Source organism: Molossus molossus, unplaced genomic scaffold (assembly GCF_014108415.1).
Source record: "Molossus molossus isolate mMolMol1 unplaced genomic scaffold, mMolMol1.p scaffold_m16_p_7, whole genome shotgun sequence".
NCBI lineage: Eukaryota > Metazoa > Chordata > Mammalia > Chiroptera > Molossidae > Molossus > Molossus molossus.
Genome location: NW_023425401.1, coordinates 59,619,052 through 59,632,982, shown reverse-complemented (window position 1 = coordinate 59,632,982; position 13,931 = coordinate 59,619,052). Strand labels below are relative to the sequence as shown.

The window sequence follows — 13,931 nt, the reverse complement described above, 5'->3', positions numbered from 1 at the left end:
AATAAAAAGATAGAGAGCAGCTGACTGGATAAAAAAGCATGACTCACATATATGTTGTTTACAAAAACCCACCTCACAACAAGACGTGCAGAGCTTGAAAGTGAAGGGATGGAAAAAAATCATCCAAGAAAATGGAAAGGAAAAAAAAAAAAGCTGGGGGAGCCATACTCATATCTGATAAAATAGATTTCAAAATGAAGGCCATAACTAGACACAAAGAAGGCCATTACATAATATTGAAAGGAACTATCCAACAGAAAGATATAACCTTCGTAAACATATATGCACCCAATTTAGGAGCACCAACATATATTAAAAATCTTTTGGAGGATTTCAAAGGAGAAATCATCAACAATGCAATCATAGCAAGGGACTTCAATACCCACTGACTTCATTGGATAGATCATCTAGACCAAAAATTAACAAGTAAACACAGACTCTACATGAAGCACTAGATCAAATTGATTAAATAGATATCTACAGAGACTTACACCACAAGACTGCAGAATTCACATTATTCTCAAGTGCACATGAGATATTCTCAAAGATAGACCACATGTTAGGGCAAAAACTAAGTCTTTACAAGTTCAAGAAGATTCAAATCATATGAAGATCTCAGATCACAAATGGCATGACACTAGAAATCAATTGCAACAAGAACATGCAAAGACATTTGAAAACATGGAGGCTAAATAACATGTTATTGAACAATGAATGGGTTACCATGGAGATCAAGGAAGAAATACAAATCTTCCTGAAAACCAATGAAAATGAACACACAACAACACAAAACCTATGGGATGCAGCAAAAGCAGTTCTGAGAGAAAAGTTCATAGCACTACACGCCTACCTCAAGAAACAAACAAACAAAAATTCTAATAGACTATCTAATCTCACAACTTAAAGAACTAAAAAGCAAACAAACACCAGAGCAAGTAGAAGGAAGGAAACAGTAAAGATCAGAGCAGAAATAGATGACATGGAGACCAAAAAAACAATTCAAAGGATCAATGAAAGAGATGGTTCTTTGAAAAGATAAACAAGATTGATGGACTCTTAGCTAGACTCATCAAGAAACCAAGAGAGAACCCAAATACACAAAATCAGAAATGAAAGAGGAGAAATAATAACAGACACCACAGAAGTACAAAGGATCGTGAACAAATATTATGAACAATTACATGGCAACAAATTCGACAATCCTAGTGAAATGGACAAATGTCTAGTAACAGGTAGTGTCCCAAAACTGAACTGGGAAGAGACAGAAAACTTGAACAAGCCAATAACAACTAAAGAAATTGAAGATGTAATCAAGCCTTCCAGCAAACAAAAACCCATGCCCGGATATCTTCACAGGGGAATTTTACCGAACATTCAAAGAAGAACTAATACCAATTTTCGTCACACTATCTGAAAAAATTTAAGAAGAAGGAAGACTTCCAAAATTGTTTTATGAGGACAGCATAATTCTAATTCCAAAACAAGAAAAAGACACTATATAGAAAGAAAACTACAGGCCAATATCCCTGATGAACATAGATGCCAAAATCCTGAACAAAATACTAGCAAATTGGATCCAGCAATACATCAAAAAATTATTCACCAGGACCAAGTTGGATTTAACCCAGGGACACAAGGCTGGCACAATATTCGCAAATCAATAAATGTGACACACCACATAAACAAAATGAAAGAAAAAGATCATATTATCATATCAATAGATGGTGAGAAAGCATTTGATAAAATCCAGCACCCATTTCTGATAAAAAATGTTCAGCATCTGGGAATAGAGGGTTCATATCTCAATGTAATAAAATTAATATATTAAAGACCTACAGGCAACATTATACTCAATGGGCAAAAACTAAAAGCATTTTCCTTAAGAACAAGAACAAGACAAGGATGCCCACTTTTGCCACTCTTGTTTAACATAGTACTGGAAGTCTTAGCCACAGCAATCAGACAGGAACTAAAAATAAAATAAATCCAAATTAAAAAGGAGGAAGTAAAACTCTCATTATTTGCAGATGGCATGATACTATATGTAGAAAAACCCAAAGACTCCATCAAAAATCTACTAGACTTAATAAATGAATTTGGCAAATTAACAGGATACAAAATTAATGTCAAGAAATCAATGGCATTCTTATACACCAAGGATGAACTCAGAAAGAGAAACTAAAAATAACCTCACATTTACCATCACAGAAAAAAACTTAGAATACTTAGGAATAAATTTAAGGAGAGAAATAAGACCTATTCACAGAAAACTACAGGTCATTGAAAAAAAAAATAGAAGAAGATATAAAAAAGTGGAAGCACATACCTCGTTCATGGACTGGAAGAATCAACATCATTAAAATGTCCATACTACCCAAACAATCTATAGATTCAATTTAATCCCCATCAAAATACCACTGACATCCTTCACAGAACTAGAACAAATACTTCAAAAGTTCATATGGATCCAAAAGAAGACCTCAAATAGCCACAGCAATCTTGAAAAAGAAGAACAAAGTTGGAGGGATCACATTACCAGATTACAGGTTATACTACAAAGCCAATGTAATCAAAACAGCCTGGTACTGGCACAAGAACAGGTATATAGACCAGTGGCACAGAACAGAGAACCTAGAAGTGGACCCAAGCAATATGCTCAATTAATAATTAACAAAGATGACAAGAGCATACAATGGAGTAAAGAAAGCCTCTTTAATAAATGGTGTTGGGAAAATTGAACAGCTACATACAAAAATATGAAACTAGATCGTGAACTTACACCATACACAAGAATAAACTCAAAATGGATAAAAGACTTAAATGTGACTCATGGACTCTTAAAAATCCTAGAAGAAACTGTAGGCATCAAAACTTCAGACATCATACGTAGCAGAATCACCTAAGACAACAGACACAAAGGAGAAAAAGAACACATGGGACCACATCAAACTCAAGAGCTTCTGCACAGGAAAAGATACAGTCATCAAAAAGCAATGGCAACCCACTGTATGGGAGAGCTTAATTGTCAATGGAATATCAGATAGGGGTTAATTTTTAATATATATATATAGAGTGTTCATACAACTCAACAAAAGAAAGACAAAGAACTCAATAAAAAAATGGACAGAGGGTGAGAGGAAAAATGGCAGCAGAGTGAACGGAAGCTACACAGACCTCCCAGAACCAAACTGGAATTACAACTATAACACAGACAAATTGATGGGAAAAAGCAACAGAAAAGCAGCTTGTGAAGACCGGACAACGAGGGACACTGACTCCATCCCGGTAGGCTTGCGAAGGCGCGAGACGGGGGCTGGGAGCCCACAGTCGGCAGCTCGGCAGCGGCCTCAGCTGGGAGCAGTGCCCTCGGGTTACAGTCCCAAGCGGCTCCACAGCATAGAGCGGGAACAGAGGCTAAAACAGCCACCGCCACTCACCTTGGGCTCTAGCAGAGGGAGGGCAGACTGGACTGGAACTGAGTCGGGACACTCAGGATTTGGAGAGCACTCAGAGCTTTTGCTGAGTGCAGCCACACAGGATGGTGGCGTATTGCTCCTTCCCAGGGCTCTGAGGAGAGGCAGCAGCCCCTCCCTCGGAGATCCAACCCCACACTGTGGGCCATAGAAGTACTAATTGAAGCTCATTAACAACCAGCATCTGCCCCACCCTTGGGAAATGCCCTTATGCTGAGCACCTGAGGGAGCTTTTCAATCAACTGACAACCCAAAACCCATCAAGTAACCTAGACTGCTAGCCTCCAGACAAAAAGCTAGAGGATAACAGTACCTTTCCTGGGCTGGCAGCTTTAACCAGGAAAGTAAGACATGACAGTGGTGTTTAACGTGAGTCCTCCCTCGCTCATCAAAACACAGGGAAAGGAGCCACAAACAGCAGAACACCAACACCCATAGGGAAAACTTGAGAGGCTCCAAAGCCCACAGTGATAGCCAAAATGGTGAAACACAGAAACAGAAGCCAAATGAAAGAGCAAGAGACCTACACCGAAGATGAGATCAATGTGGAGCAATTAGGCATGTTAACAGAGCTAGAATTCAGAGCCATGATCTTGAGGAAGCTGAACAGCATGAGTAAAGACATAGAGACACTGAAAATAAGCCAATTAGAAATTAAAAACCATCAAGAAGAGATAAAAATGACATATAAGAAATGAAAAACACATTGGAAGGTTTAAAAAGCAGAGTAGAGGAAGCTGAGGACCGGAACAGTGAATTAGAAGACAGGGTAGAAAAAAATCAACCAATCAGAAAACAAAAGGAAGAAACTATTAAAAAACAGGAAGACAGCTTAAGAGAACTATGGGACAACTGGACACGTAATAACATTCGCATCATAGGAGTCCCCGAAGAAGAAGAAAATGAGCAAGGGATAGAGAATATATTCAAAAAAATACTGACAGAAAACTTCCCTAATTTGGTGAAGAATGAAGGCATTCAAGTTCAAGATGCACAGAGAGCCCCAAGTAAGAAGAACCCAAACAGGCCCACACCAAGACACATAGTAATTAAAATGCCACAAATTAAAGACAAAGAGAGAATTCTAAAAGCAGCAAGAGATAAGCAACAGGTTACCTACAAAGGAAACCCGATAAGGCTCTCAACCAACTTCTCACAAGAAACACTACAGGCCAGAAGGGAATGGCATGAAGTTATCAAAGTCATGAAAAACAAGAATCTGAATCCAAGACTACTCTACCCAGCAAGGCTATCATTCAAAATAGAAGACCAAATAAAGAGCTTCCCAGACAAAAAAAGGCTAAGGGAATACATTAACACGAAACCAGCACTGCAAGAAATGTAAAAAGGACTGCTTTAATTAGCAGTAGAAAAGGGAAGAAAAATAGAACCACACTAAACGAAAATGGCAATAAATAAGTACATATCAATAATCACCTTAAACGTAAATGGAGTGAATGCTCCCATAAAAAGACCAGAGTAGCTGATTGGATAAGAAAGCATGACTCATCTATATGTTGTTTACAAGAGACCCACCTCACAACAAAAGACTAACATAGGTTGAAAGTGAAGGGATGGAAAAAATTTTCCAAGCAAATGGAAAGCAAAAAAAAAGCTGGAGGAAAAAAACAAAACAAAACAAAAAAACAACAACAAAAAAAGCTGGGGTAGCAATTCTCATATCTGATATAATAGATTTCAAAATGAAGACCACAACTAGAGACAAAGAAGGCCACTACATAATATTGAAAGGATCTATCCAACAGGAAGATATAACCTTGATAAACATACATGCATCCAATATAGGAGCAACAAAATATATTAAAAATCTTCTGGAGGACTTCCAAGGAAAAAATCGACAACAATACAATCATAGCAGGGGACTTCAACACCCCGTTGACAACCCTGGATAGATCCTCTAGGCAAAAAATTAGCAAGGAAACAGAGACTCTAAATGAAGCACTAGACCAAATGGATTGAATAGATATCTACAGAGAATTACACCCCAAAACTACAGAATACACATTCTTCTCAAGTGCACATGGGACTTTCTCAAAGATAGACCACATGATAGGACACAAACTAAATCTCTACAAGTTCAAGAAGATTGAAATCATATCAAGCATCTTCTCAGATCACAATGGCATGAAACTAGAAATCAATTGCAAAAAAGAACATGCAAAGACATTTCAACACATGGAGGCTAAATAGCTTCTTATTAAACAATGAATGGGTCACCGAAGAGATCAAGGAAGCAATTAAAAACTTCCTGGAAACCAATGAAAATGAACACACAACAACACAAAATCTATGGGATGCAGCGAAAGCAGTTCTGAGAGGGATGTTCATAGCACTACAGGCCTACCTCAAAAAACAAGAAAAATTTCTAATTGACTGTCTAACCCCACAACTTAAAGAATTAGAAAGCAAACAAAGAGAAAACCCCAGAGAAAGTAGAAGGAAAGAAATAGTAAAGATCAGAGCAGAAATAAATGACATAGAGACCAAAAAAAAAAAAAAAAACAATTCAAAGGATCAATGAAACAAAGAGCTGGTTTTTCGAAAAGATAAACAAGATTGATGGTCCCTTAGCTAGACTCACCAAGAAACAAAGAGAGAGAACCCAAATACACAAAATCAGAAATGAAAGAGGAGAAGTAACAGCCAACACCACGGAAATACAAAAGATTGTTAACAACTACTATGAACAACTATATGGCAACAAATTCAACAATCTAAACAAAATGGACAAATTTCTAGAAACACACAGTCTCCCAAAACTAGACCCGGAAGAGATAGAAAACTTGAACAGACCAATAACAACTAAGGAAATTGAAGAGGTAATCAAACTCTCCCAGCAAACAAAAGCCCAGGCCCAGATGGCTTCACGGGGGAGTTTTACCGAACATTCAAAAAGAACTAACACCCATTCTCCTCAAACTATTTCAAAAAATTCAAGAAGAAGGAAGACTTCCAAACACCTTCTATGAGGGCAGCATAATTCTAATTCCAAAACCAGAAAAAGACACTACGAAGAAAGAAAACTACAGGCCAATATCCCTGATGAACATAGATGCCAAAATCCTGAACAAAATATTAGCAAATTGGATCCAGAAATACATCAAAAAAATTATTCACCATGACCAAGTGGGATTCATTCCAGGGATGCAAGGCTGGTACAATTTGCAAATCAATAAACGTGATACACCACATAAACAAAATGAAGAATATATACCACATGATTATATCTATAGATGCTGAAAAAGTATTCAACAAAATCCAGCATCCATTTCTGATAAAAACGCTCAGCAATGTAGGAATAAAGGGATCATATCTCGACATAATAAAGACCATATATGAAAGACGTACAGCCAACATCATACTCAATGGACAGAAACTAAAAGTATTTCCCTTAAGAACAGGAACAAGACACGGATGTCCAGTTTCACCACTCTTATTTAACATTGTACTGGAAGTCTTAGCCACAGCAATCAGACATGAAGAAAAAATAAAAAGGATCCAAACTGGAAAGGAGGAAGTGAAACTGTCATTATTTGCAGATGACATGATATTATACAAAGAAAACCCTAAAGACTCCATCAAAAATCTCCTAGACTCATAAATGATTTTGGCAAAGTAGCAGGATACAAAATTAACGTCAAGAAATCCATGGCATTGTTGTACACCAATGATGAACTCACAGAAGCAGAAACTGAAAAAAAATCCCATTCACCAACACGCCAAAAAAATTAAGATACCTAGGAATAAACTTAACCAAAGAAGTAAAGGACCTGTTTGCAGAAAACTACAGGTCATTGAAAAAAGAAATAGAGGAAGATATTAAAAAGTGGAAGCACATACCCTGTTCATGGATTGGAAGAATTATCATCATTAAAATGTCCATACTACCCAAAGCAATCTATAGATTCAATGCAATCTCCATCAAAATACCAATGACATATTTCATAGAACTAGAACAAATACTTCAAAAGTTCATTTGGAACCAAAAAAGACCCTGAATAGCCACAGCAATCTTGAAGAAGAACAAGGTAGGTGGGATCACAATACCAGATATCAGGTTATACTACAAAGCGACTGTAACCAAAACAGCCTGGTACTGGCACAACAAGAACAGGCATATAGACCAGTGGAACAGAACTGAAAATCCAGAAATGGACCCAAGGCAATAATCTCAATATTTGACAAAGGTGGCAAGAGCATACATGGAGTAAAGACAGCCTCTTTAAAAATCGTGTTGGGAAAATTGGACAGCTACATGCAAAAAAATGAAACTAGACCATCAACTTACACCATACACAAAAATAAACTCAAAATGGATAAAACACTTAAATGTGACCTGTGAATCCATAAAAATTCTAGAAAAAAATGTAGGCAACAAAATTTCAGACATCATACGGAGCAGAATTTTCACTGATACATCACCTAAGGCAACAGAAACAAAGGAAAAACTGAACACATGGGACTACATCAAACTCAAAAGCTTCTGCACAGCAAAAGAAACATTCATCAAACTGGAAAGGCAACCCACTGTATGGGAGAACATCATTGCCAATGAGGTTTCATATAAGGGGTTAATTTCAAATATATATAGAGTGCTCATACAACTCCATAAAAGGAAGACAAAGCACCCAATTAAAAAATGGGCAGAGGAGCTGAATAGACACCTCTCCAAACAGGACATACAAATGGCCAAGAGACATATGAAGAAATGCTCAACATCACTAATCATCAGAGAGATGCAAATTAAAACAACAATGAGGTATCACCTAATACCTGTCACAATGGCCATGATCAACAAATCATGAAACAAATGCTGGCGAGGGTGTGGAGAAAAAGGGACTTTAGTATACTGCTGGTGGGAATGCAGACTGGTGCAGCCGGTATGGAAAACAATATGGTGTTACTTCAAAAAATTAAGAATTCAACTGACATTTGACCCAGTGATCCTACTTCTAGGAATATACCCTAAAAAGCCTGAAACACCAATCAGAAAGAATATATGTACCCCCATGTGTGTAGCAGCACTATTTACAATAGCTAAGATCTGGAAACAGCTCAAATGTCCATCAGTAGATGAATGGATAAAAAAACTGTATTGCCCTGGCCGGTTTGTCTCAGCAGTTAGAGTGTCGGCCTGCAGTCCTGAGAGACCCAGGTTCGGTTCCCGCTAAGGTCATGTACCTCGGTTGCAGTTTGTCCCCGGCCCTGGTCGGTTGTGCGGGTGGCAGCCACTCGATGTGTTCCTTTCACATCGATGTTTCTCTCTCTCTCTCTGTTCCTCTCTCTCCCTCCCACTCTACCTGAACAAAAAATGGAAAAATGTCCTCCGGTGAGGATTAAAAAAAAAAAACAACTGTATTACATATACACAATGGAGTACTGTGCAGCTGTAAGAAAGAAAGATCTCTCATCTTTTGAGACGACATGGAGGGACCTCGAAAGTATTATCCTAAGCAAAAGAAGCCAAACAGAGAAAGAGAAGTATCATATGATCTCACTTATTTGTGGAATATAATGAACATAATAGTCTGAGGAATGGGGTAGTCCCAGAGACATGGAAGTGGGGTACAGACTGACAATCTCCAGAAGAGGTGATGGTGGGTGTGAGATAAACCCAAGAACTTTTATGCATGTATGAATGAACAATGGACATGGACAACAAAACTGGGGACAGCGTGGGGAGGGCGGGCCACAGCGCAATCAGTGGGGGGAAAGGGAGAAACACCTGTAACAAAAATAAATTAATTAATTAAAAAATAAAATAATAGGACTTGTACCCATAAAATAAAATAAAATAGAATCATAAAGAAAATATCAGAAAAATTTAGTATGTATAAGTAATGTTTCATGAAAATTTTACTATTTATGTGTGTATGCTTACACTGAATTGTGATGCATTATTTGTTTTTTATAATAGATTGGGGTGAAAATGTTTAAAAGACACTGTTCAAATGTACCTTCCTGAACTGCCTGATTCTCTGCAGCTGAGTTTCTAGATAAAACTTTGTTTTAGCCAATCATGAGATTGAGGATCATTTGTGAGTCGCGAGATTCAGAAAGTGTGATGGTTAATTTTATGTGTCAACTTGACTGGGCTATAGGGTGTCCCGATATTTAGTTAAATATTATATTAGATATTCTGTGAAAGTGTTTTGGATGAGATTAACATTTGAATCAGTAGACTGAGTAAAGCAGATTACTTTCCCTGATGTAGGTGCACCTCATCCAATTAGGCTGACTCTCCCAAGAGAGAATTCCTCCTACCTGACTGCCTTCAAACTGGGACGTTAGTTTCTTCCTATCTTCAGACTCAGATTGAAACATCAGCTTTGTCTGGGATTCATACCTGTGGGCCTTTAGACTAGAATTGTACCATTAGCTCTTCTGGGTCTGCAGCTTGCCAGCTCACCCTGCAGATCTTCGAATTTATCAGATCTTGGAACTTGTCAGCCTCTCCAACCATGTCAGCCAATTCCTTATAATAAATCTATTTCTATATGGACATACATTTTATTGGTTATGTTTCTCTGGAGAATTTTAACTAATTTAGAAGATAAAAGGTATATTTTTGGTTGTATTGCTTTTTCTGGTAAATGTGATATGTGATAGATTATAAAAATAGCTCCCAAAGTTCCATATCTTAATTCTGAGAACCTGTGAATAAGATGAGGTTCCACTCCCCTGATGATATTATGTTATATGGCACAGTTAATCTTAAAATAGAGAGATGATCTGAGTGGGTCTAATCTCATCACATAAGCTCATCTAAAAGCAGAGGTTTTTTTTCTGGCTGGAGGCAGTAATGGCGGTCAAAGGGAGTAGTGTGAAGAGGGTTCCACATGAGGTATCTTGTACCACCTATGACCCTGTGAGAGGACCTGAAAGGAGGCCAGTGGAAAGAATTATAAATGGCTTCTAGAAATTTAGAGTGACTCCTAGCCAATAATCAGATAACAAAGTGCTCAGTTCTACCACTGCAAGGAATTGAATTCTGCCAAACTTGAATGAATTTGGAAATAATTTTTTCCCTAGGGCCTCTGGATAAGAACCTAGCCTGCTGACATCTTGACTTCCATCTGGTAAGACCCTAAGCAGGGAATCTAGTAGAGCCTGTCTGGACTTTGGACCTACAAAATTGGGATAATAAGTAGGTACTATTTTCAGAGTTTGTGGTAATTTGTTACACAGCAAAGAAAATTAATGCACATAATCATAGAGATGTGTTTTCCTGTGGCAGCATTAGCAGAGATTTAGGGACCACAAATTGGTATCAAGAGGCAGGGTGTAGGAGATGTGTTTTGGCTGGTGTAGACCTAGCAGGTATAGTGGCCAACAGTTCCAGTGGTGGCTTTCTTGTTTCCAACTTTCCTTCTGTGGCAAAGCCTGGGGTTACTCTGCAGGACAATTCTGCAGTGTTGTTTTAGGATTTCAGTACTGCAGCCTAGACCCCACTTCTCTAACCATTTTAATGATGTTTTGAACACCAATTCTTCACATCAGATCACTGCTTAAATATAATTTCTATTTATGCTACTAAACCTTGACCATTATATCTCCAAATCTCTCCCACTTGGCAAATAAAATAACTTCTATCAACTTATTTAAATTTCTGGAGTACTGACCACTCTTTATTTCTTGAAAAGTTCTCTTCTTTTGGTTTTGATGACATCTTACTTGCCTGGCATCTCTTATACATTTCCTCTACTAATTTTAATTCTATTTTGCTGATTCCTTTTCATTCAACAAACATGTGTTGAGTAACTGTGTTGAAGACACTGTGTGTGCAAAGTACAGGGGCCTCATTAGGAACTGATTATGAATCCTGTCCTCTTAGGACTTTTCAATATGCAAATAAATATCTACAGTGAGGTGATAATATCTATAATAGAGGTGGGTAAAATTTACTCTGAAAGCCCAAGGAAGAAAACACATAACTCCCTGAGGCAGTCAGGGAGTGCTTCACAGAGATAATGGCACTTCAGGTGAGTCAAGATGGATGAGTAGACCTGTTTCAGACAGACAAAGTAATGATGGGCATTCCAGGCAGAAGGAACAGAGAGGGCAAAGGCACGGAGGTTTAGAAATGTGAAATATTAAAGGAGAAGCAAGGAGTTTGCTGTGGCTGGATTTCTGGATGAAGATTGGAAATTGGTAGAGAAATCAAGTCAGGATTTGTATAGAAAGTCATATATGGGTTGGATCCTAGAAATAGAGAAGAGTTATTGGAAATAGCTAGCTTATTAAAATTCTTAACCTTTGATGACTACCCATTATAGTAAAATAAAGTCTAAACTCCTTATCTTGGTTAAAAGGTTGTTCATCAACTAACTCTTCAGTGTCATACATCCCAGTTTCCTCTCTCCTTTAGTCCATTCAGTTGGCCAAGAGGTGGAAGGGGTGTATCATGTATTATGTAGTGTAACTCTGGTTTTTATTTTATTGAGGTAGAAAGTTAGTTGAATGGTATGCTATAACTTACATTTTTAAAAAAAACATCCCAATCCCAGCTACTGTCTGAAGGGTAGAATGGGATTCAAAAAAAGAGTATAAGCAAAGAGACAAACAATGGAGTTTTTATAATAATCCAGAAATGACTGTGGCTTGGACCATGATGAAAGTGGTGAAGATGGTGAGAATTATGATTATGTATATATTTTAAATGTGGGTAAAAGAGGATTTTCTAGTTGATTGAATATAGGATATGAGAAAAAAGAAGAATCAGTAATAATACTAAGGATTTCTACTTAAGCCACAGGATGGAGGCAGTTTCAATTTGTGTGTTAGAGATCATGGGAAGGGTAGGTTTTAGGGGAAATATCAGTGTTTGTTTGTTTGTTTGTTTTAGCTGTGATTTTGAGATATACACACAACATTTTGAGCACACAGTTAGATATAGGCATTTGAAGTTAGAGGAGAGATTCAGGTGAAACTCATGTGTGGTTTACTTGATATTTAAAGCTATAAGACAGGATGAAATCAGCTAGAGAGTGAGAATAAATAAGGAAGAGAAGAAGTCCAAGGACTAAGCCCTAGCAGTGCCAGATCTTTAATTTTTTTCTTAATTGATTTTAGAGAGAGAAGGGAGAGGGAGAGACAGTAGAAATATCAATGAGCAAGAACATCTATTGGCCACCACCTGCATGTCCCCCACTAGGGATCAGGTCCACAACCTGGGCATGTGGCCTGACTAGGAATCAAACCAGTAACCTCTTGGTGCATCGGTTGATGCTCAACCACTGAGCCACACTGGTCAGGCACAGCTCCAGATATTAAAGTTCTGATAGATGTGGAGGAACCAGCAAAGAAAACTTGAGGGAGTGGACACTGAAGGAAGAGGGGAGACATTAGAAGGGCAGGAAGTACTGGAAACCTAATGGAGAATATGTTTCATGAAGGGAGAGAACAAATGGGTCAAGTGGGTCAAGGTTAAGTAGGATGAGGTCAATAAAATTATCACTGAATTTTGAAATGTGCAGGTCATTGAAACATGATGAGAGCAGTTTCGGTAGCAATAGTGGGGGGAATCTAATTGGACTGGGTTCAACAGAGAATTGGAGAAGAACTGTAGACAGTGGATAAGGTAATTTTTTCAAGGAGTTTTGTTACAAAATAAAGTAGAATAATAAGGCAGAGGTAGGAGGGATGAAAGTGGGACCACAAAAGCATTTTTATAAGATTTGAGAAGTAATAACATTTTTGTATTTTCATTTTGCAGATAGAAATGATGTTATGAGAGAGACAGGGAAAACTGTTTGCAGCACCGTCTTTGAGAAGGCAAGAGTGCCTCAAATCTAGTATCCAATGAAGAGTTGGCTAAGAGAGTCATCATCTACACTAACATCGGTGAAAACAGAGTACATGGGAATAGATGTATGTGTGATGTTAGATGTGATGGCAGGTGGTTTTACAAGTTCTCTTCTCACTGATTAAATTTGCTTGGTGTAATAATAATGCAAAATTATAAGGTAAGGGTGAAGAAGGAATTGGGAACATTTGGACATTTGCAGAGAAAGAAGTTGTGAAGTACTAATCCAGGGGTATGTGTGAATATCCTTTGACCTTACTTGAGGGAAGTGGCTCTGAAGAAACTGTTGTGTGTTTTTCTCCAATTAAATTGGATGTTGATGTGGATGAGAAGTAAATTAAATGGGCCTTCTTGCAGTTCTCTATTTCTTCAACTTTGCACAGGCTATTCCATCTGGAGTGCTCTTTCTACCCCATTTATTCACCTTTTTAACTTTTGGCCTAACTGCCACTTACTTAATGAAGCCTACCAGACAGAGTTAATTACTCCTTCCTTGGAACTATCACAATACCATGTGCATCCTTCCATTGTAATAGTTGCCATATTATAATAATTTGCTTCCCTATTTCCAAAGTTAGGTTAGCAACTCTTGGAGGGTGTCAATTTAGTCATCTCAGTTTCTAGTATGAATT

At 37.8% G+C, this 13,931-nt stretch overlaps 1 long non-coding RNA gene across 1 annotated transcript in view; it reads left to right on the top strand.

The window, feature by feature from the left end:
• LOC118620117 overlaps positions 1-13,566 on the top strand; it is a 123,218-nt gene extending 109,652 nt beyond the window's left edge. The window contains exons 2-3 of the long non-coding RNA XR_004957371.1: positions 10,527-10,641; positions 13,210-13,566. This is a non-coding gene — a long non-coding RNA (uncharacterized LOC118620117). The remainder of the gene's footprint in view (positions 1-10,526; positions 10,642-13,209) is intronic.
• Positions 13,567-13,931: the final 365 nt, after the last annotated feature.